The sequence below is a fragment of the Sitophilus oryzae genome, unplaced genomic scaffold, assembly GCF_002938485.1.
Source record: "Sitophilus oryzae breed Bouriz unplaced genomic scaffold, Soryzae_2.0 scaffold_808_pilon_pilon, whole genome shotgun sequence".
In the NCBI taxonomy this organism is placed as follows: Eukaryota; Metazoa; Arthropoda; class Insecta; order Coleoptera; family Curculionidae; genus Sitophilus; species Sitophilus oryzae.
Genome location: NW_022147426.1, coordinates 817,083 through 839,462, shown reverse-complemented (window position 1 = coordinate 839,462; position 22,380 = coordinate 817,083). Strand labels below are relative to the sequence as shown.

Here is a 22,380-nt window from a genome sequence, read left to right as displayed (position 1 = left end):
CATAACTTTCATAAGTTTATGTTGATTAACCAGTTAGCAACCCATCAGAGCAAACTTTTTGTCTTCAATTTTCTCGAAAACCATCGCTCTGGGCGATGTGCAACAAGAGTATCTTTTTTTGTAGGAAAAAATATGTAGTTTTCAAAAAATGAACCAACGTTGCAAAAAAAATAACCTCAAAAAAGTTATTCGCGAAAAAAAACCTACCCTTGCAAAAACTACCCTTTCCGCTTTTCCAAATAATTTTTCACTATTACCATTTGATTTAGGGTCAAAATTTATGGAAGAGGATTTTTTTTCGAAATTTTATCTCGTTTTTTAAGCCTACAATTTTAAAACACGCGTTTTTTAAACTCACCCTTTCAGTGCCCCTAACTCCCTTAATATGCATTTTTCACCCTATACTTACAGGAACTTTTTTTACTATTTTTAGGAGTACTATCACCCCCCGATTCTTTTTACACCATTTCAATGACACCCTGTATACATATACAAATTTGCCTAACGAACAAAAAAATCAACGTTTCGTAAAGTTTACCTCTTTCCGTCGTCGGAAGCAAAAAAAATGAACTTGAAATGAATGAAACAAAGAATAAAGAAAAAAAACTACACACACCGGAAAAATCTAGGGATATCATTTTATTAAAGATAAAAATAGATGTTATGAAAAAACAACCTCATATTTGTAGCCCGATTCTTTCTACTTCGATTGAAACGAAGTAGTCACACTAGTTATTTCTAAATTTGTGCATTTTTTGTCAAATGTATAAAAAGCACCTAGCATCAATTGTTCGAATTTAACCTATACTGGCTATGTTTTTATGATAACTGGCCAGAATTCATTCAAATAACTCTGTTTAGTATTAAACGACATTATGGAGCGTAGACATCTTAACAGAGACGAAATGCTAAGGGCCATGGGTGCTCCAAGCTGGGGTCGCCAAATCGACTAGCTAGAGCATTAAATACAACGCAAAGTGTAATATCGCGATTAAGTACACGGTACCGTGAAAGTGGTGATGTTGCTGAAAGGCACACAGGGCGACATCGCATTACTACCCCTCAGCAAGATCATTTTTTACAATTAAATGCTCGACGCCGACCGACTCTTACAGCACCATAGCTTAGTTTAATTCTCCAGGAAACACATAATGTAACCGTTAGTCTGACACTGTTCGCAATAGATTAAGACAGGTCAACTTAAGAAGCAGACGCCCCTGGAGAGATCAACCCTTAACGAGAGGAAATCGAGAGGTACGATATTTGTGGGCCCAAGATCATGTTCAGTGGTCGAATGAACAATGGGCCAATGTTCTCTTCACTGATGAGTCACGCTTTGGAATTCATCCGGATTCGAGAAGGCTTAGGGTATGGAGACAACCGGGAAATCTTATTCGGTTGGATCATGTTCAGGAAATGCACCCTTATCAAGGTGGAACAGTTATGGTCTGGGGAGGAGTCCAGTTAGGCCGAAAAACCGATCTCGTTTTTCTTGAAAGGTTTCTAACAGAAATCAAATATCGTGATTTAATTCTTGAGCCTGTCGTGTTACCATATGCCAATGATTTTGGGAGAAACTTTATTTTCATGCATCACAATGCACGGCCTCATACAGCCAGAGTGGTAAGTGAGTTTATCAATGCTCATCAATTAAACATCTTACCCTGGCCGGCACAATCTCCTGACCTCAACCCCATCGAGCACGTATGGGACTCGCTCCAAAGAAGAATTTTGAGAATGGGTATGCCTCGTGAAACTCGTAGGGATCTGGTTCGGGCCGTGAACGCAGCGTGGCAGGCTGTACCTCAAGAAGAGATCGACAACCCGATCAGGAGCATGGATAGACGATGTAGGGCTGTAATGAACAGTAGAGGAGGCCATACCCTTTATTAAGTAAAAATGGTTTTATCTTTTTTTTTAATTCACAGTTTAGAATATAAAAAAATGTGTGTATTTTTTTGAGTTCAATAAAAATAAAGGTAAATTTGAAAAATTCGGTAAATTTCGCATTTTTATTTCCAATACGTCCTGTAAACTATTTCTTTATTTTAATTTTATTATATCAGAAATGCAAATAATAAAATTACTGACGATGGCTGGATAAAATTGTAATATCCCTAGACTTTTCCGGTGTGTGTATTTAAAATATTTAAATGCAACTATTGGAGAACACTTTAGTTTTTTTTAAACAGATACATCTAGAAAAACCGTGGATGTTCTGTTAAAATGACATTATGTCAAGTTGTTTAATGCATTAAACACAATACCTCAGTATAACAGCCTCGATGTATTAGACATCCCAATAACAGAACAAGAAATAAAGACCTCCATAAAACAGCTTAAAAACAACAAATCAGCTGGCTGTGACGATATTCCGGCGGAAATCTATAAGTGTGCAAATAAAGAACTTATTGGTCATCTTAAGGCTCTCTTCGATGTCGTATGGGAAAGCGGAGAGGTACCTCAGGACTTTCGCAACGCGAATATACTGAATAATTTAAGAACACAGGAAGTGCATCAGATTGCGGAAATTACCGTGGAATTTCGCTATTGGCTATCGGCGGAAAAATTCTTGCAAAAATAATGTCAAACCGCCTGCACCCATATATAGAAAAAATCCTTCCAGAATCGCAAACGGGTTTTCGTACCAACCGCGGCACCGTCGATTCCATATTTTCCATCCGTCAACTACAGGAAAAAGCAATAGAGCAGCAGTCTAAACTTTATGTTGCATTCATCGATCTAACAAAAGCCTTCGACTCTGTGAACAGAGATGCGCTTTGGGCAATTATGAAAAAGTTCGAAGTACCCAACAAATTTCTTACACTGTGTAAAAGCCTCCATAACAACAACAAGTCAAGAGTGTCACATCATAGATCACTGAGCGACCCATTCCTAACAAATACAGGAGTTAGGCAGGTCTTAGCGCCTCTCCTATTCAACATATTCATGGCAGCGCTCTCCATTATAGTGGACAGCAAACTGCAGGAGAGAGGATTGGGCATATAGATACAACACGTACAAAATTTATCACAGAACTTCAATACGCTGACGACTGCGCTCTAGTTGCAAACACGGTACAACAATTACAAGAAATTTTGAACACATATACCTGGGCATACGACCTTAAGCTAAACATCGACAAAACTAAAATCATGTGCACTCTCCCGGAAGATCACAACAATGCTATAAAAATCGGAGAAGAATTATTGGAATATGTGGCGGAATTCAATTACCTTAGCAGTTTGATTTCGGAAAAGGCCTATATTGAATCTGACTGAAATTCAGCACAGGATTAGTAGCGCCTCATTCTGAAAATTAAAAGACGGGGTTTTCTACAATTATGACTTGAGTACAAAAACAAAACTTGTAGTATACCGAGCAATTATAATCTCCACCATGTTATATGGGTGCGAAACCTGGGTGCCTTACCGCCGACACATGAACGCATTAAATAAGTTGTAACAGAGGCACCTTAGGCAACTTTTAAGAGTCCGGTGGTTCCATCATGTCTCAAACGTATTGGTCCTTGAAAAAGCTAACTGCGAGAGTATTGAAGTCATGGTCATAAAATCCCGCTTAAGATGGGCTGGCCACGTATGCAGAATGCAAGAAAACCGCATACCAAAATCTCTGCTTTACGGTGAGCTTCTAGACGGTAAGAGGAGGCCGGGTGGACAACTGAAAAGATACAAGGACATTTTCCACGAAAATTTAAAGGGAATTAGCATACAGAATGAGTGGGAAAAAGCAGCTCACAATAGAACTCAATGGAGAAGGGTTGTAAACTCAATTACAGCGGCAACCAAAGCAATGAGATTTTTGAATGTCCGGAGTGCGGTAGGCAGATAACATCACGTATCGGGCTTTTCAGTCACAGAAAAGCTCATGAAAGAAAACGCCTTGCGTGACCATTTTCTTCTTTATGTGTGTCGAATACTCGTCAGCGAGTAACGGCTGTATGTATGTATGTATGTATGTCAAGTTAAACTTCAAAATTAACAATTACTACCTGATAAGAATTACTTAATAAGGTAAAACCAAAAAGCTTCAAACTTTCTGTATGATTATTTTCTTCCAACCTCTACAGATTCCTGAGCAATACATTTATTTTTATTTTATTTTTTTTAGATTGTATTAAAAAACCTCTTTTATTTTTTCTTTTAGAGCCTGTGGCTTCTTTCATTTTAATTTTGGCGTTATTAAAATCTATTCTGTGCCCTATGTTCCATGAATGCTGACAAATTTTAGATTTGTGACAGTCGCCCTTTCTTAAATAATCTTTATGTTCTTTATATATAAATATATATCTGTAGATGTTAGTAATGTATGGCAATCGCTTCTTTGATTTTAAAGAACATAACATAAATAAACATTACCATACGAGAAAAAAAATTGAATTCATAATTTATTTTAAAAGTATTTTTTTTTAACAAAATATCTAACGATCCTGTTTCAAAAGTTTCCATTATAGTTTAGAATTTAACGAGAGTAATTGAATACTTTCTATTATAAACGATGAATAGCGGAGTCGAAACCTTCTATAAGCTTGGCACCCATTCAAGTACTTCCTACTGTATCGATCTTAATTTGCGAAGAAAGTAATCGAACGATATTTCCCTTTATTTAAACTTCATTTGGGTGCTCTATTAACTATCAGTATCATATTTTATACAAATTTTATTTAGTTTCCAGATGAATTTATTTTTTAATGTTTTAGGTAATAAACTTTTTATTATTTTTAGGGTTCCGTACCCAAAGGGTAAAAACGGGAACCCTATTACTAAAAGCTCCGCGCGCACTGAATAGGTATCGGCGAGAGCGAGCGACACGTAATTTTCAGTTTACGTTGAAATAAATGTAAGCCCGCGCACCCCATTAGATCGGTGCGCTCGGTACGCTCGGTGCGCTCGGTGCGCTTCGCTCGGGCGGTACTCGCGCCATCAGGCGAAATCAGAGAATGCATGGGAGGGGGCGATTAGTCTACGCCGAGCGACTGTTTGTTTTAATTAGACGTTTTTACATTAAAACGCCGATGAATTATTAATCGAAAGTGTACGAGACCATATCATACTTAATATGCGGTTTTTATAAAATTCTGTGCAGGGACTGTCGGGCTGAGTATTAACTCAGATGGAAACCGCAGTAGTGCCATTCACCAGAAACGAAGTTTGAAAAACTTGAAAGAATCCATCTAGATGGAAGGAAATACTGCCATCACAGGAGTAGAAATATGGGAATAACCCTGGATAGTAAACTTCTGGAACAGGCATATTAAGAACATTACCAGCAAAGCACAAAGGCTCTCATGATAACAAGAGACTGGCGGGAAATGGGTGGGGCTGCGCCCCTAACATTTGCGCTGGATGTATCTCATGATAGTAAGACCCATGATTACTTATGGAGCAGTTGCTTGGTATACAAAACTAGAGCAACGTACAGCAAGACAAAACCTGTGCAAAGTACAGGGCAAGCTGCATCACAGGTGCAATGAGAACATGTCCAACAGCAGCAATGGAATTTCTAGACCTAACACCGACGCACATTGTCGTCGATATTATGCCAACGACAATGATTAGAATAGTTACTGACGGAAACAGTACTGGGGAGAATTTTTCCAGGTCAGGGCTTGGAACACCCTCAAAAGAAATTCCACTTCTCCAACTCCAGTGGATGACATACCAGAATTTACAACTTTGAGAAACACCTCACTGTAGTATTGAGTAATAAAAAGGATTGGAAGAAAGGAGCCTTACTCAGCATATAAAGACCATACCATCATGTGGTATACGGATGCTTCAAAACCAAAGCAGGGACAGGGATAGAGATATTTGGGCCGAAAACTGAATACTCGAACAATGGGCACCTACCCCAGTATCCTTCCAGGCAGAAATTTGCGCTATCGAAGATGCGTACAATTTGCTTCTTAGATAGGAACATCGAAAACAAGGAAATTGTCATCTATCCGATAGTCAAGCGGCACTTAACGCGATCAACTCCAGTAACAAATTCGAAGTTGGTCAAGATGCCTGGAGAAGCTCAACAAATTAGGCAAGAAAATAAAGTCCTCCTACTCTGGGTGCCTGCTCACCAAGGATAGAAGGCAATGAAAAGCAAATGATCTAGCAAGAAAAGGAGCGAACACTCCACTAAACTGGGGCCAAGAACCGTTTCTGTTTTCCAAACAGGAACCAACTGAAAGCGGAACTGAAGAATCTCAGGAAAACTCCATCCGTAACTTGGAATGGGTGTCCTCAACGGTCATTCAAGACACTCGAAAAAAGTTCCTTAGAACTTATGACCGAGAACAATCAAGGTTTTCCTTGATTTAAGTAAAACAATCTTCAATGGTTGTCACGGGGTTTCTAACAGGACACTGTCTCCTCAGCGAACACCTCAGTAGGCTGAAACTGAGAAACAACGGCGAATGCAGATTTTGTGGGGAAAATGGGGAAACACCAAGAACACCTTATCACTGAGTGCGCCGAGACGACGACCATTGCCATGAACCTTGGCACGTCTGATGTCGAGATGGAAGCTGGCCTCTGTGGAGCCGTCTCAGATACTGGCTTTTCTTAAAGCCCTGAGACTGTATGATGAGTTATAACTCGTTATAACTCAAGAAAGGGGAACACACAATAGATCTATAAGGTCGCGGTGATTAACTCCCCTCCTAAACATTCTACATTCTACAACCTATATTGTTTACTACACTTATTCAATAACTGAATTGGAAAACCTTCCGATTAAACCCATTTATTTCTCATCTCGTTTTGATTATCTCACATTATTTTGTAAGTCGAATTTAAATATCGTCAAAAAACTTATCATATATTATTTTAATTTATATTATTTTATTTTATTTAATTTTTGGTTTGTTTTGACGTTAGTAATAACAGCTGATAAATAGTCATCCTATGTTACTATGTTGATCGCTCCGTAAAAGGTACAAATAGAGAAAATAATATTTATGTTTGAATAAAATATTTGTACATATGTATATCTAATGTATGATAGAAAAAAACGGCGTCCAGTTGGATAGGAAATAACGATTGATGACATTTCCTATATAAATTTACATATAAAATGGCACCGACCTTCATTTCATGGTCATCGCTGATGCCGTTCCTTTTCCATAATACGGTATACTATAAAAACTATTTATATTTTTTATTTTTTCAATTTTCTTTGACTTTTTCATTATATTTTAAGTTTTTAAAATCTTGGTTTTAAGTCAATAGTGAATAAAACGAAACTTGTGTTTACATTTTGGTTAATGATTGACGTTTCGACTAATTTTAATTCGGTCTTCTTTAGAATCTATAATATACAATACAATTTTATCACTAACAATGTGTTTAATATATAATTTTTTCTTACCACAAACGTAGAAAATTATTTATACGTATATTATAGATTCTGAAGAACCAGGCCATAGTCAGGCTGATCAATCGACAAACAAAATGTAAACACAGACTCGTTTATTTACGACTTAAAAACAAAAAGATTTAAAACTTAAAATAAAAAACTAGAATAGAATGAGTGGGAGGAGGTTACTGCGACCTTACAGATCCATTGTGTCCCCCTTTCTTGAGTCATAACTCATCATACAGTCCCAGGGCTGACAAAAGCCAGTAGCTCTGGGACGGTTTTATAGAGGTAGTTCTCCATCCAATATCAGTCGTACCAAAATTCATGGCACGAATGGTTGTCGTCTCGGCGCACTCAGTGATGAGGTGTACTGGTGTTTCCCCATCTTCCCCACAGAATCTGCATTCGCCGTTTCTTCTTAGTTTCAATCTACTGAGGTGTTCATTGAGGAGACAGTGTCCTGTTAAAAACCCCGTGACAATCCAGATTGTTCTTACATAAACCCAGGAAGATCTGTGATTTTCTTGATCATAAGCCCTCAGAAACTTCTTCAGTGTCTTAGACCGTTGCAAGATTTCCATTCCAGGTTGCGGATGGAATCTTCCAAGTTCTTGAGTTCCGCCTTGAGTTGGTTACCACTTGGAAAGCAGAACGGTTCTGGTCCAGTTAGTGGAGTGTTCGCTCCTTTCCTAGCTAGATTATTTGCTTTTTCATTGCCTTCTATCCCTTGGTGAGCAGGCACCCAGATTAGGAGGACTTTGTTTTCTTTGCCTAATTTATTCAGCTTCTCTATGCATTCTTTGACCAATTTCGAATTGATTGATACTGAGTTGATCGCTTTTAACGCTACTTGGCTATCAGACAAGATGGCTATTTCTTGTTTCGGATAGTTCCTATCTAATATAAGTTGTACGCATCTTTCGATAGCGTAGATTTCTGCCTGTAGGATACTAGGGTAAGTGCCCATTGGTTCGGAGTATTTAGCTCTCGGCCCAAACACTCCGATCCCTGTTCCCGTATTGGTTTAGGAAGCATCAGTATACCAAGTTATGGTATGGTCTTTTAACTGCTGGGCAAGCGTTTTGCTCTTCCAATCCTTTTTATTGCCCAATACTACATTGAGATGTTTCTCAAAGTTGTAGGTTCTTGGCATATCGTCCACTGGGAGTTGCAGGAGTGGTATTTCCTTTATGAGGGTGTTCCAAGCCCCTGATCTGACAATTCTCCCAGTACTAATTCCGTTAGTGACCATTCTAATCATTGTCGCATTGGCATATATGCAATGACAATGTGCAGTGGTGTTAGATCTAGAATGACCTCCATTGCTGCTGTTGGACAGGTTCTCATGGCTCCTGTGATGCAAACGCATGCTAGTCTCTGGACTTTGCACAAGTTTAGCCTTGCCGTCCGTTGCTCTAGTTTTGTGAACCAGGCAACTGCTCCATAAGTAATCATGGGTCTTACTATCATGGTATACATCCAGCGCAAAGTGTTAGGGGAGCAGCCCCATCTATTTCCGGCCAGTCTTCTGCATATCATGAGAGCCTTTATGGCTTTGCTGGTAGTGTTCTTAATATGCCTGTTCCACAGGAGTTTACTGTCCAGGGTTATTCCCAGATATTTAACTTCCTGTGTTGGCAGTATTACCTTTCCATCTAGTTGAATTCTTTTCAAGTTTTTCAGACTTCGCTTTCTGGTGAATGGCACTATCGCGGTTTTGTCTGAGTTGATACTCAGCACGACAGTCCTACACCATCTCTCAGTGATACGGAGTCGTCTTTGGATAATATTACACAGGGTGCCTTTTCCCCCGAGCGATGATGACTATGTCATCTGCATACCCAATGCAGTGTATTCCCGCTAGAGTTAATTCGTCTAGTAGTTCATCCACTACCAAGCTCCACAGCAAAGGGGAGGTTACTCCACCTTGTGGAGTTCCTTGCGTTGTTTTAACAGCTACAGTTTTGGTGCCCATCTGAGCCTCTGCTGTTCGTGTTGACAGCATTTCCCAAAACCAGCGAATAATAGTTCTGTTCACCCCTCTTGTTTCTAGAGATCGCCTGACCACCTTATGTGGTATATTGTCAAACGCCCCCGCAATATCCAAGAAGGCACAAATTGCTGTTTCTTTGCTATCCAGACTTGTCTGTATTAGCTCCGTTAATTGGTACAGAGCAGTTTCTGTGGATCTGCCCGTTCTATATGCATGCTGACTATCATGCAGTGGTTTAACCTTTAGATGATTTTCTCCAATATGGTTGTCAACTACTTTCTCCAGCGTTTTTAGTATGAACGATGTGAGACAAATAGGCCTAAATGACTTGGGATTTGTCCAGTCAGTTTTGCCTATTTTGGGTATGAAGATTACTTTTGCTCTTCTCCATGTGGTTGGTATATATCCCATCGCTAGACTGCTTCTTGTAATGCTTAGTAGATGGTGAGTAGCTATTTGCTGACCTTCCTTTAGAAGGGCAGGAAAGATCCCATCCACTCCTGCTGCTTTATAGGGCTGAAAGGTGTCGATCGCCCATTTCAGTTTTTGTTCTGTTATTACTAGCTTAGCCACTTCCCAATCTTCAAAATAAAAGCTATATATAAATGTTTGTAATGACACTTATTTAGATTAAAAAACTAAAAATAGAAGTTTTATTTGACTATTTTTCATTTCTAGCTTTGTTTTTAAAGAACAAATTAAACCCTTTTGAGTTATACCAAATTTGTTAAAACCGGTCAAGCTAAGAGTCATGTAGTATATTTTATCCCCATCTTCCACTCTATTTCACTAATTTTATGTGGTTTGTTAAGATCTGTTAAGATATTAATGTGTGTTTGGTTAAGATCTAAATAATATCAATTTCCATCATAAAGCATAAAATATAAAAAGTTGCATAAAAATATAAATAGTAATAATACTTTATAATTTTTTGAAATGCCGAATGAATTTGACTAAATTTGAATAAACTTCTCCTCGTCTATGCTCAAATTTGTGCTGTTGACGTACTCTCGACCGTCGATCGTGCGAGTCCAGTGCGCGGCTACAATCGACTTTCCGACCGGTTCGGACCGCTCGCTCTCACCGATACCTATTCAGTGCGCGCGGAGCTTAAAGACTTTGCTGTCCGTCCCTCCGTCTGTCACAAAGGTCTATCTTATGAACCGTGATAGTTAGACAGTTGAAATATTTACAGATAATGTATCTATGTTTCCGCTATAGGAACAAATACTAAAAACAAAATTAAATAAATGTTTATAAATAAAAAAGTACTTTCACTAAACGTTATCTTTTAAGTAAGAATTTGACATAGAATCTTTCAAGTCCTCTGTGGCCGCGGGGTTAAAGGCGTTAGGACTTTACGCTGCTATGACGTTGAAGCCGTAGTAAGGCAGGTTCGAATCCTAGTCAAGGCGACTTGTTTTTAATCGTTTTTTTTTACTTTTTACATATTTATTATTAATTAATACAATTTTTAGTGATGTGTTTAGCAACTTCATTTTTTTTCGGAAAAAGTTTATAATAATATAGTCTCTAATGTTGCATAGATAATGAATGGTACAGAACCACTTGACCAATTTTTTTTTGTAAGGTGTCAAAAAAGTTTTACTAACATCCTTTTTTTACCTCCAGGTAGTGGTAGAAATAAACAAAACCGATCTTCACCCCAGCGACGTAAATCCCAAACCTTCCATCATCGTCCAATCCCCCAGCCAAACCACCAACCAATCCGACTCAAACCCCACCAGTCCCGCAGCCAACGTTGCCAGACGTCGTCCCAGCACCCTAGAAATCGGAAAAGAACCGGAGGATCCGCTCCAATCCATCAGGAACCTGTCGCAATCGCCCCGACACCAGGTCGACTCGTTCGGCAGCCGGCAACGTCGCAAGTTCCCGGACCTGGACGAGATCCTGCCCGTCGTGTCCGCGCATAGGGACGAATCGGACAGTGACGTAGCGTCGAAACTGAACGGGCAGCGGAACGAGGGTAGTACCAAAGTGTGTGAGTGTTCGGAGGAGTTCGGGGACGAGGAGGAACGGCGCGGATTAGTGTACAATTTGACGAAAGCGTTTTGTTGCTTGAGGACGACCAGACGCGGATCATAGCAGTAGAAATGAATATGAGTTAGAATATTGTAAATATGGATCTTAGGTCTTGTAACCTGTGTGGATATATCGATACCAAGTAAATTCTTAGGTACGTCACAGAAATTCCGCCACCCTAAAATTTTGACTAAGTTTGATTAGGGTCCGAATTCTGAACACCTGACCGATTGACTTGAAATGTTAACACTGAATAGAGATATATGTAAGAATCAAAAGTTACGTAGTAGCGATGTGTGCTTTCACCCTGGGGGTGAGTGCCACCCTTTCTTGTGGGTGAAAAATAAATCACCCATTTTAATTGCAAAAATCAATAAAGGGATGAATTATAAGCAAAAGATGTTCTATAACATTTTTTCAGGAAACTAATATTTTCCGAGTTATTTAGGATTGAAAATGTTGATTTTTCATCTAAAAACTGCATTTTTTTTCTGCCATTTTTTATAAATAATTCGAAATTAATTTTTTGTTGTTTCCTGTAGGTGTAATAATAGCCGAGTTATCACTCTGTAAAAGTGATTTTTTATTTTTCGAAAACTAAATGCAACATTCTACCCTAAAATAATAAGAAGAAAATGAATATATCGGTCATGAAGTTTATAAGATCTGAGATATAGGTATTTTTTTACGTGTATTGTCAAATCAACAGCGACAGTATTATTAGTTATCTACTAAGAATGATAAAAATCAATCAATAGTACCTAAAAATCGAAAAAATATCAATTTCGAAAAAATAAATACTACATTTTTAGTACTGATGGTACTAATGCTATTAATCTGTACTTAGCTAATCCATTCCAATAAAATAATTTAATAAAGTTGTTTTATTTGTTTTACACAACAAAAAAATCTCATAATAAACAAAATACTTTGAGAATGTGAAGTGAAAAGCTCTATATTTATAAAATTATTTAAAAAATTAGAATTACGCAAATTTAAAAATTGACATAAATAAAAAAGATTATAATGATTCAAAATTCTAAGGCAAAATCGAAGAATTTAAAAATATAGCTCAAAATAAAAAGTGTTGAGAAAATATGGGATGTATTTTTGAGAAATTATTATTTATATTAGTAGTACCCTTAGTTTTATCAATAAATGAAATATGCATTGTATTATTTTTTATTTGATACCCTTACTCATCTGTTAATGTTAAAGCATTCATTATACAGGGTTGGTCACCACATACGACACGGAGTATTGTAGCTAAACGATGAGATTTTTACAAATAGTAAGTTTTGGGTTCGATGAAGGACTATTAGAGCTACAATTTAAAAATAATATTACAAGATACAGAGTGTCCCAAATAAGTAAAAAATATCAAAGTTGTATTTTTTTAAATGGAACACCCTATATATTATTACATTTTTAGTTTCTACGATTAAAATAAAGGTAAATTTGATTAAGGTTTATTATACTTAAACCTTACCGTTTTTGAAATATTTTCAATTTTGTGAAATTGCAGTAAAAATTTTAAGGCTTCATTTCTCCAGGGGTATCAAAGTTTTTAATACTAAATATTTACTGAAGTTTATTTACTGATCAGTTATTGTGTTGCAATAATAAAAATAATACTACCTTATACAGAGTGTCTAAAAATTTATTTTAAATAATTATTAGCTTCAAACGGCAATAACTTGTTTAATTTAAATGGAACACACTGTATATTTTACGAGAATCAGATGCACAATTTAATTGTCTATCAAATTATATTATACCATTTTTTACCTATCTCTTTAAGTTTCCGTAGAAAATGCATTTTCTTGTAATTTAGAACTTATTTATCAATATACCCATGGACTATTGACATTTTAGATTATTTTTAAAGATGTACCAAATTTTTTAAGAGTACAGATACTAATATTGTCGATATAATTCGTTTATTTCATTAAAAAATAAAAAATAAACTGTTTAAATATTTGTTAAAGAGGACCAATTAATATGATTCAAACTACATTAACTGACTGTTTGATTAATAATAATTGCTCCAAGTACTAAAAAACTGAATTTTATATGGGCATTAGACAGTGTGATAAAAAGTAACACCTTAAAAATGATATTTCATTTTTTAATAAATGCTTATTTATAACAACAAAGACTTTAATTTGATAACTTATTATTATATTGATTTCTGACTTAAAAATCCACATTTATTTATAACAATTTATTAACGAACACAATTAAGTATGTAATTAATTAGTATATGGGCGCAAATAATGGTGTTATATTTAATTAATGGTATACTCTTTTATAAAGATTTAAATAGTTTTCTTTTTGCATACAAATGGGCTAGTAATATTATCGTTTTGCTAAAAACGATAATATTACTAGTCTGTACATTTTGTACATTTGTTGCTTTAAAAACAATCTAAAATGTCAATATTCCATTGATATATTGATAAATGAGGTCTAAATTATAAGAAAATGCATTTTATACGAAAACTTGAAGGGATAGGTAAAAAATGGTATAATACAATTTGATAGACAATTTAATTGTGCATCTGATTCTCCTAAAATATACAGGGCATTCCATTTAAATTAAAGAAGTTATTGCCGTTTAAGCTAATAATTATTTAAAATAATTTTTTAGACACTCTGTATAAGGTGGTATTATTTTTTTATTATTGCAACACAATAACTGATCAATAAATAAACTTCATTAAATATTTAGTATTAAAAACATTGATACCCTTGGAGAAATGAAGCTTTAAAATTTTTACTGCAATTTCACAAAATTGAAAATATTTCAAAAACGGTAAGGTTTAAGTATAATAAACCTTAATCAAATTTACCTTTATTTTAATAAAAACACTAAATCACCACAATACACCAAAACACTTTTACTTTTACACTGAGTGTAAAAGTAAAAGTGTTTTGGTGTATTGTGGTGATTTAGTGTTTTTATTTTGCTGTGTAACACCAAAGGTTCCAACCCTCAACTGTAATTTATTTTAATCGTAGAAACTAAAAATGTAATAATATACAGGGTGTTCCATTTAAAAAAATACAACTTTGATATGTTTTACTTATTTGGGACACTCTATATCTTGTAAAATTATTTTTAAATTGTACCTCTAATAGTCCTTCATCGAACCCAAAACTTGAAATTTGTAAAAATATATTCGTTTAGCTACAATACTCCGTGTCGTATGTGGTGAACAACCCTGTAGAACATCTACAATTCAAATCATTGTTTGTATTTTGTATATATAAAACATTCTGTTTTATACAGAGTGTTCCAGAAATAAGTGCAAGTATTCTAACTGGTAGTATAGTTCAACCCCAGAAACACGCCTATGAGGTTTTTTTTAAATTTTTGGATTTTTTTAGTTTTTCGTTAAAAAACATAATTTCTTGATAATATGGCAACATAGGTATTAGATTAAATTTACAAGAAAGAAAATCCAGAAAAGATCCTGTGGTTCTCAAAATTTTAGCAAAAAATCATTTTTTTGGAAATTTTCAAAATAAAATAACTCCGTTATTTTGGACTTATTTGAAAAACGATAAAGAGAAAATATGTTTCTTTTATCGAGATCTAGTACCACTTAAAATACTCGCACTTGTTTCTGGGACACCCTGTATAATGATTGAAAACATATACTGATTTTTTTTAAAATAATTAGTAGGTATGATTGAAAAAAAATGGCAACCAGTTGGCTTGGAAATGACGATCGATAACATTCCCTATACAATTTTACGTATAAAATAACAGCGATCTTCATTTCATAACCATCGCTGACGCCGTTTTTTTTTTGTATATTACAAAAATTTCAAAGATATTCAGAAGAAAAACTTTATTAAAAAAAATAATTTACTCGTATTTTATATGGTTTTAATCTTTAATAAATGGGAATATAGATAAGGCTGTTGATTTGATATATTTTGTCCAAGATTTGAGTAAAATGGAAGTTATTTATTATAAAAAACTATATGTCATATAAATTACCTATATGTATTGTATAGTATATAATCATAGGCAAATCACAGATAGAAAATGAAAAAAAAAGTATTTTTTTACAAAACATATTATTATTTATTTCAAACATTAAATTTAATAAAATATCTGTCATATAAAGGTATATAATTATATTTATTTGTCATAAGAAAAAGGTAAACAATTTTTAAAATATTTTACTACCAAGAATGTTTCGAAGAAAATTTTTATTATGGCCCTTCACCATTTTGTCAGGAATTGCAATAAAGTATCTGTCTGTTATTTACTTGTGATAATTTTGAATCAGATTTCCAAAACATGCTCTATTTCTCTAAAATAGGCACGTGCTCAATGCATACCAAATTTTTAATTTTTTATCTTAATTTTTTTTATTAAAATCAATTTTTACAAAATCATGTCAAGTCTATGTAATATTAAAATACACGGTATATGCATGCAAAAAAAATAATATCTTTAATAGATATTATTTTATCATGTTATGCCATAAGATGATAAAATACTTTCAATTTTCAGTTAACTTCATTCTGAGTTAGGAAGAAAATTTTTATTTGGCGCATTCACCAATTTGTCATGAAATTTAAGACTTGAAATTTTAAATAATAGAATATCTATTGTATAATTATTTTTCCACGTGTACTATTATTTTACTGCAACTACAGCTCAAAGATTATGCTATATAAATGTCAATTACTTGTTTTAGTTTCAGAATAATAACCGTTTAAAGCAATGTATAAACTAAGGGTTACTGTGTTACATCTCAGGCCTCCCAAATGTAAAAAAATCAGATCTTTATTAGATACGTCATGATATATATTTTATATAAATATTTTTAATGTGTTTTAGACAAATAGCAAACCAAAATATATAGATATAATATATGTAAAGATATGAAAATTAGAAAACTGTGCAACACCTACATTGATTGTAATAATAGAGTTAGAGGTAATTGTAAAAATAACAATAAATGACCAAATTTTACTAATTTTCATCAAAGTAAGTAAAATAAGAAGTGATTTGTAATTGTATTTAGTTTAAATAAAGCAAGTATAACTTTAATAAGTTAATCCTCGCCTTAACAATAAGTAATGTACATTGAAATTGTTGTAATAAAATAAAATTTATTTATACTTCACTTTGTTTTATTAAAGTTAAAAAAAATCCAATAATAAGCTTTAAAATAAATTAAAAACTTACCGTGATAAGGGCACTCAGCATATCCCCTTACTATCAATTTGTCTTCTAATTTGCCACCATTACCAGCCGACACCTTGATAAGAATGTACTTAAAAGTACCACTTGGATCAATATCCACATCTTTAATTTGCAAAGCGACAGCTGAAGCCATTGTTCTTAAACGTTTCGGTAGTACTAGCAGACGTTTAAGCATAAAAATGTTCCCTAAAACAATATAAAATCAGGATATAATTTTCTAAATTTCTTGACAATATGGTGAAGGTAATTAGACAGATATGGTTTTAAAGAAAAACGGTCAACTTTCGTTTAGTTCAAATCAGTTATTAGAAAAAAAAATTTTTGTTTTTAAAAAGCTACTGTGAACCACAGAAAACACAAATTTTACTGCGGAAATGCGTAATTTCCAAATTTCGCACTTTAGAATAACTGAAATCTGCGATAAAAAAATACATTTTGCGTATTTTTTTAACAGATTTCAGCTAAACGAAAGTTGAGCCAAGAAAAATTTTATATTGGGCCATTCGCCATTGTGTCAAGATATCTAAGAATTAAAACCAATGATTGTTTAATTTGAATATGTACGGAATTAAAATATTTAACAATAATTTAACTATGGCATAAAAGAATAGATAATAAATAAATATATGATAATTGTATACTATATTAAATCAATATTTTAACCCCCAAATATCAATATATCAACATAACCTCTTTAGTTTTGACGATATTTAACAGACGTAAATAACTATATTACTACATGATTTTGAACATAATAAAAAAGCTGTTTGTAGAACATTACAATGAGCATTACAGGAACTAATTTATTTTCATTCATAGCTAGGTTTTTATATTATTTAATAAAGAAAAATCACCGGTTTCCAGAAATTTCTGAATGACATACAGACATAATATAAAAGACTATTAACATCCCTTGTTATAAAATTTAGTCAATAGTCTCTATTTTAATTGCTTACATATTTAAATCACAGAACCATAACTAATATCCTAATATTAAACTCACCGAAATGTTTATATTTTCGTTCAAATTTCCACTCAGCAGCTGATAACGAAATGTGAGAAACTAGGGATGAACCATTAGAATCGATTTTAATCGAATATCGACCTTTTCGCACAAAAAAATCGATTAAAATCGGTCAATTTTTGTCAAACAATATTTTGGTATAAACGATTTTTTTTTCAAAATTGAAGATCGATTTTATACAGTTTTACAGGTTTATTTATTTGTTAGAATAAGAAACACTTTAGTTTTTCTTGAATAATTATTGTTTACTGGCAAAACTCCATCTAACAATGAATAGAAGAATCAAGTGTTAGTGCTGGCACAGAATATCTAGCTACGCAACAGAAGCCTCGTTACACGTATAAAATCGTAGGTATCAAAAGGAGACAGGTTTTAAAAGCCTGTCTCCAAATCAGATATTTTGATGCGGTAGTTTCGCTACTACATAATAGAGGGCGATAAATTTAAAGGAAAACAGTTTTCTACAAACGAAATTTAAACGAATTTTATGCAGTGTTGCCATTGTGCAATTCATATTGTAATACTTCCTTATAAAGCCTACCTTCAAATTTGCTACACCATTTAAACATATTAAAATAGATCAGAGCTCTTTTTTCAAACGTTTAGGTATTTAAATTGCCATGTTAGTAGGAGTTAAATTTTAGAGCTGAATTATAATCACTTTGTGACGTTTGATTGTAATTAAATTTCCTCGATTGGACTTATACTTGGTATAGTAAGTATCTTCGGTGACATTGTAATATGATGGTACTATGATGCATACAAAGTGGTACCTTCTATAGTACCATATTATGATACCACTTCCTGACGTTCGATTGGGCTCATATTTGATTATACCTGCGTATTTTTATGACATTGCAATATTATGGTACCATGAAGCATATCAAGGGGTACCATAATGTAGTTCCATATTACGATACCATTTCCTGGCGTTCGATTGGGCTTAAACTTTGTATGATACGTATGTTCGGTGACACTGTAATATGATGGTACTTTGATGCATATAAAGTGGTACCTTCTATAGTACCATATTATGATTGATTATACTTGCGTATTTTTGATGACATTGCAATATTATGGTACCATGAAGCATATCAAGAGGTACCATAATGTAGTACCATATTACGATACCATTTCCTGGGGTTCGATTGGGCTTAAACTTGGTATACTACGTATCTTCGATGACATTGTAATATGATGGTACTATGATGCATATAAAATGGTACCTACCTATAATATCATATGACGATACAATTTCCTGGCGTTCGATTTTGCTTAAATTTATTATACTATGGATCTTCGGTGACATTGCAATATTATGAAGCATATCGAGTGGTACCATAATATAGTACAATATTATGATATCATTCCCTGGAGTTCGATTGGGCCAAAATTTGGTATACTTGCGTTTCGTTATAAAGATTTGTTTAATTAATAATTTTAATTTATTTTACGAATTTTAATTTATTGTACGATGTCGTGACAGCAACATTTATGCCGAACTAATATATTATTAATTGTACCTGTGTCACTTTTAAAATCTACCTAGGTCTATATAAATAACGTGGCAACAGAAGAAATTTGTTCTTATAGTATTTTTTTAGTCAATTAACATTTTTTATACTGCATTTTAATAAATTATTTCCATTATTATTAAACGTATATTTCATTACTAACGTTTTAGCATTAATAAATATCACTATCAATCGCCCTGTATATTATTAATTTTAAAGGTAATTAAAGTTATTTTCTTAGTTAACATAATAAAGTAGTGTATTACATATATTAAAAATGTATTTTGTGAGCATATGTTTTCTAATAATATACTTAAACTTAAAACTATTTTAAAAAGCCAAACGAATAATTAATGTAAGGGTATCTGACAAGAAACGAAGAATAGAAAAGAAATTATTATACACCAGAAAAGAATGGGATGCCAATTAAAGTCTTTTTGAATCTGGCAACTGTGCATCTTTAGCCGAGCTTCAAGGCTGTCGACGTGCCGTCGATCTAAAACCGAAAATTGAAAATTTCCAATTATATTCTGATTATGATATTGTCGCGCCATCTAGTATTTTATTTGTGCAATTTTAGCTCTTTCATTTCGAGTATTTTTCTGTTGCGTAGCTAGATATTCTGTGGTGCTGGCTACCGCATGCGCCGATGTTTGTTTATTACTTATGTCAGGTGTCAGATTCTTGTCGGCGATTCCCATATTTTTATATTTTAGATTTTTTTTAATTTTATATCGTATAGTTTGTATATTTATAATTCTAGCCTCTGGTTCAGTTTAATTTTAAAATGTGTTAAGAAACGTTGGTAATGGTGTGGATCCGGTGGCTGACCTTGAAACGAGTTTCTGCTGCATATAGCCACATACACTACGCATGCGCACATCTTCGATGTTGCCAGATTGTAAGTTATTTTGGAATTATTTTCAGTAGAAAACAAATATGTGTTTTTCAGTGTTTTTTGTCAATATATACCGTATGATCGAAAAAACGGCGTCCAGTTGGCTGGGAAATGACGATTGAGGACATTTCCCATATAAAATGACAGCGATCTTCATTTCATAGTCATCGCTGACGCTTTTTTTCAATCATAGTACGCGGTATATTATTTATATCAAGGATTTATATATTATTTTAATATTTCGCACAACACGTGAACGCTTATTATGTATTTTCATAGTCAATAAAATTAAATAGAAATAAAACTCTAGATTCCTATAATTAATCTAATTGCTCTAGATCATTATGCTACGTTTAAAAAGGGCTTTATTAAAAATTCGGGAAATTATATGTCCAAGTTTTTCCTTTTTTTTTAATTTTTAGATGCTGTAGCTCCATGTCATGTTCATAATAGGTTTTCTGCTACTTTAAGATTTCTCTATTCTTACACCTAATTTATGTGATTTTCTTAGCTATAATATGATTTATAAACCATATTTTTCCTAATGGAAGGATGGAATAGGATATGCAAAATTAAGATATTTTAACATTTATTTTCCAGACAAAGCATAAGATTAAGACATAATAAATATTATAAGAAAGATCTTAATATAAATCACAAACTAAGTCTTAATTTGGTCTTGTATAAACACAGGTATAAAACTAATAAGATCAAAACTCAACCTTCACCATATTGTCAAGATTTGGCATTATAGGAAACAAGAAATTGCAGTAAATTAAGAAAAGAATATCAAAGTACACGATATTAAATACTGTAATGTATTCTACGATACAAACCATCTCCCTTCTAAAGAGAAAAAGATAAAACATAAAGCTTATTTTAGTCTTATCAACACTCTTCGATAAAATATATGTCTAAAATTGCTATTAATCCACTAACTTGATATTTTTAAGAAATTATATGATACAAACATTACAATCAAAGTATATTATATTAGTAACATTATAGGTAAAATATGTTACCTCTATCTCCCATTGACGTGTATTGTTCTATAAGACTCGTCATGGTAATATTTCAAAACATCAATATACATAATATAATGAAAACTATTGTTGCCTGTAAATAACTAGAAATTAAATAACTTGAAAGAAATAAAATAATTCTAATAAGTTTAAAACCATTAGAAAAAATCCGTAAATGATAATTTTTAATTCTAATGTAAATATATAAATAAATGTTATTATTATTCAACCACTTCCATATCTCTGTTATTATTACGTACAATTTTATATATTCATAATACTTTCATTTCACAATCTTCATTATCCTTCTTACCTTAATTTTGGATATCAAGATAAATCTGAAATTATAAAATTAATTATAGAATTTGTATTATTATTGATTAACATTCAAAAAAAAATTCAACTGCAAATAATTCGAAAATAAACTGCAATTTGGCAACATCGGCGATGTGCGCTTGCGTAGTATCGATGATCAAATGCTGCAAATATGGCATTCAAGGTCAGCCACCGGATCCACACCTTTACCGAAACGTTTTACGATTTTTATGTATCTAATTTTTTAAATGATTATATCTCAAAAATATCGATTATATCTCAAAAATATCGATGATTCAAAATATCGATTTATTTTATTTTTGGGACATCCCTAGAGAAAACTGAATACCGGAAAACTTGCGGTCAGGCAACTTTTTATACACAGGTGTATAAAAAGTTGCTTAACCTTTGAACCTTCAGTACAAGGTCTATAAAGTCTATAGACCTTGCCTTCCGTAATAGTTGATCTCAAAAAATAATAAAAGTACCAAACCAAATACCTATGATCAAAAATATTATTTTTAAATATTGATAACGAATTAAACAATTCTTATCAGAAACTACATTAGGTTGTAATAATTTGTTAATTAATTGTACTTAGTAATTGATTTTCTTATAGTTTAAATCTGGCTTCATTATGAAACTTAATTAATTTACATTTCATTGGTCCTCTGCAATTTTAGCTCTTGCTTTTTTTTTGTTTATAGTTTAATATTTTTAGTTTAAACAGAATGTTGATTATAACTTTTTTGTACTCAAATTCTATGACCCTATTATTGTAGATAGGTACTTATTATGATACAAAATAAGTACAAGCAAGATTTTTTTTAAATACATCATTATAATATATTATTGTGTCGTTATTGTAGACTATCGATATCGATATTCAGCTTGGATTGATTTATATAAACATTTAGTTTCTATAAATGTATACTGGTTTTATACGGCTAGTGTGAACTAAATTACCATA

The 22,380-nt window shown here is 33.1% G+C and overlaps 1 protein-coding gene across 1 annotated transcript in view; it reads left to right on the top strand.

Annotated features, from left to right (window-relative positions):
• Window positions 1-11,781, top strand: part of LOC115888735 (arrestin homolog) — a 355,674-nt gene extending 343,893 nt beyond the window's left edge. Inside the window, exon 14 of the mRNA XM_030908556.1 lies at window positions 10,997-11,781. The gene's annotated coding sequence lies outside the window, so the exon portion shown is untranslated. The remainder of the gene's footprint in view (window positions 1-10,996) is intronic.
• The last annotated feature ends 10,599 nt before the right edge of the window (window positions 11,782-22,380 follow it).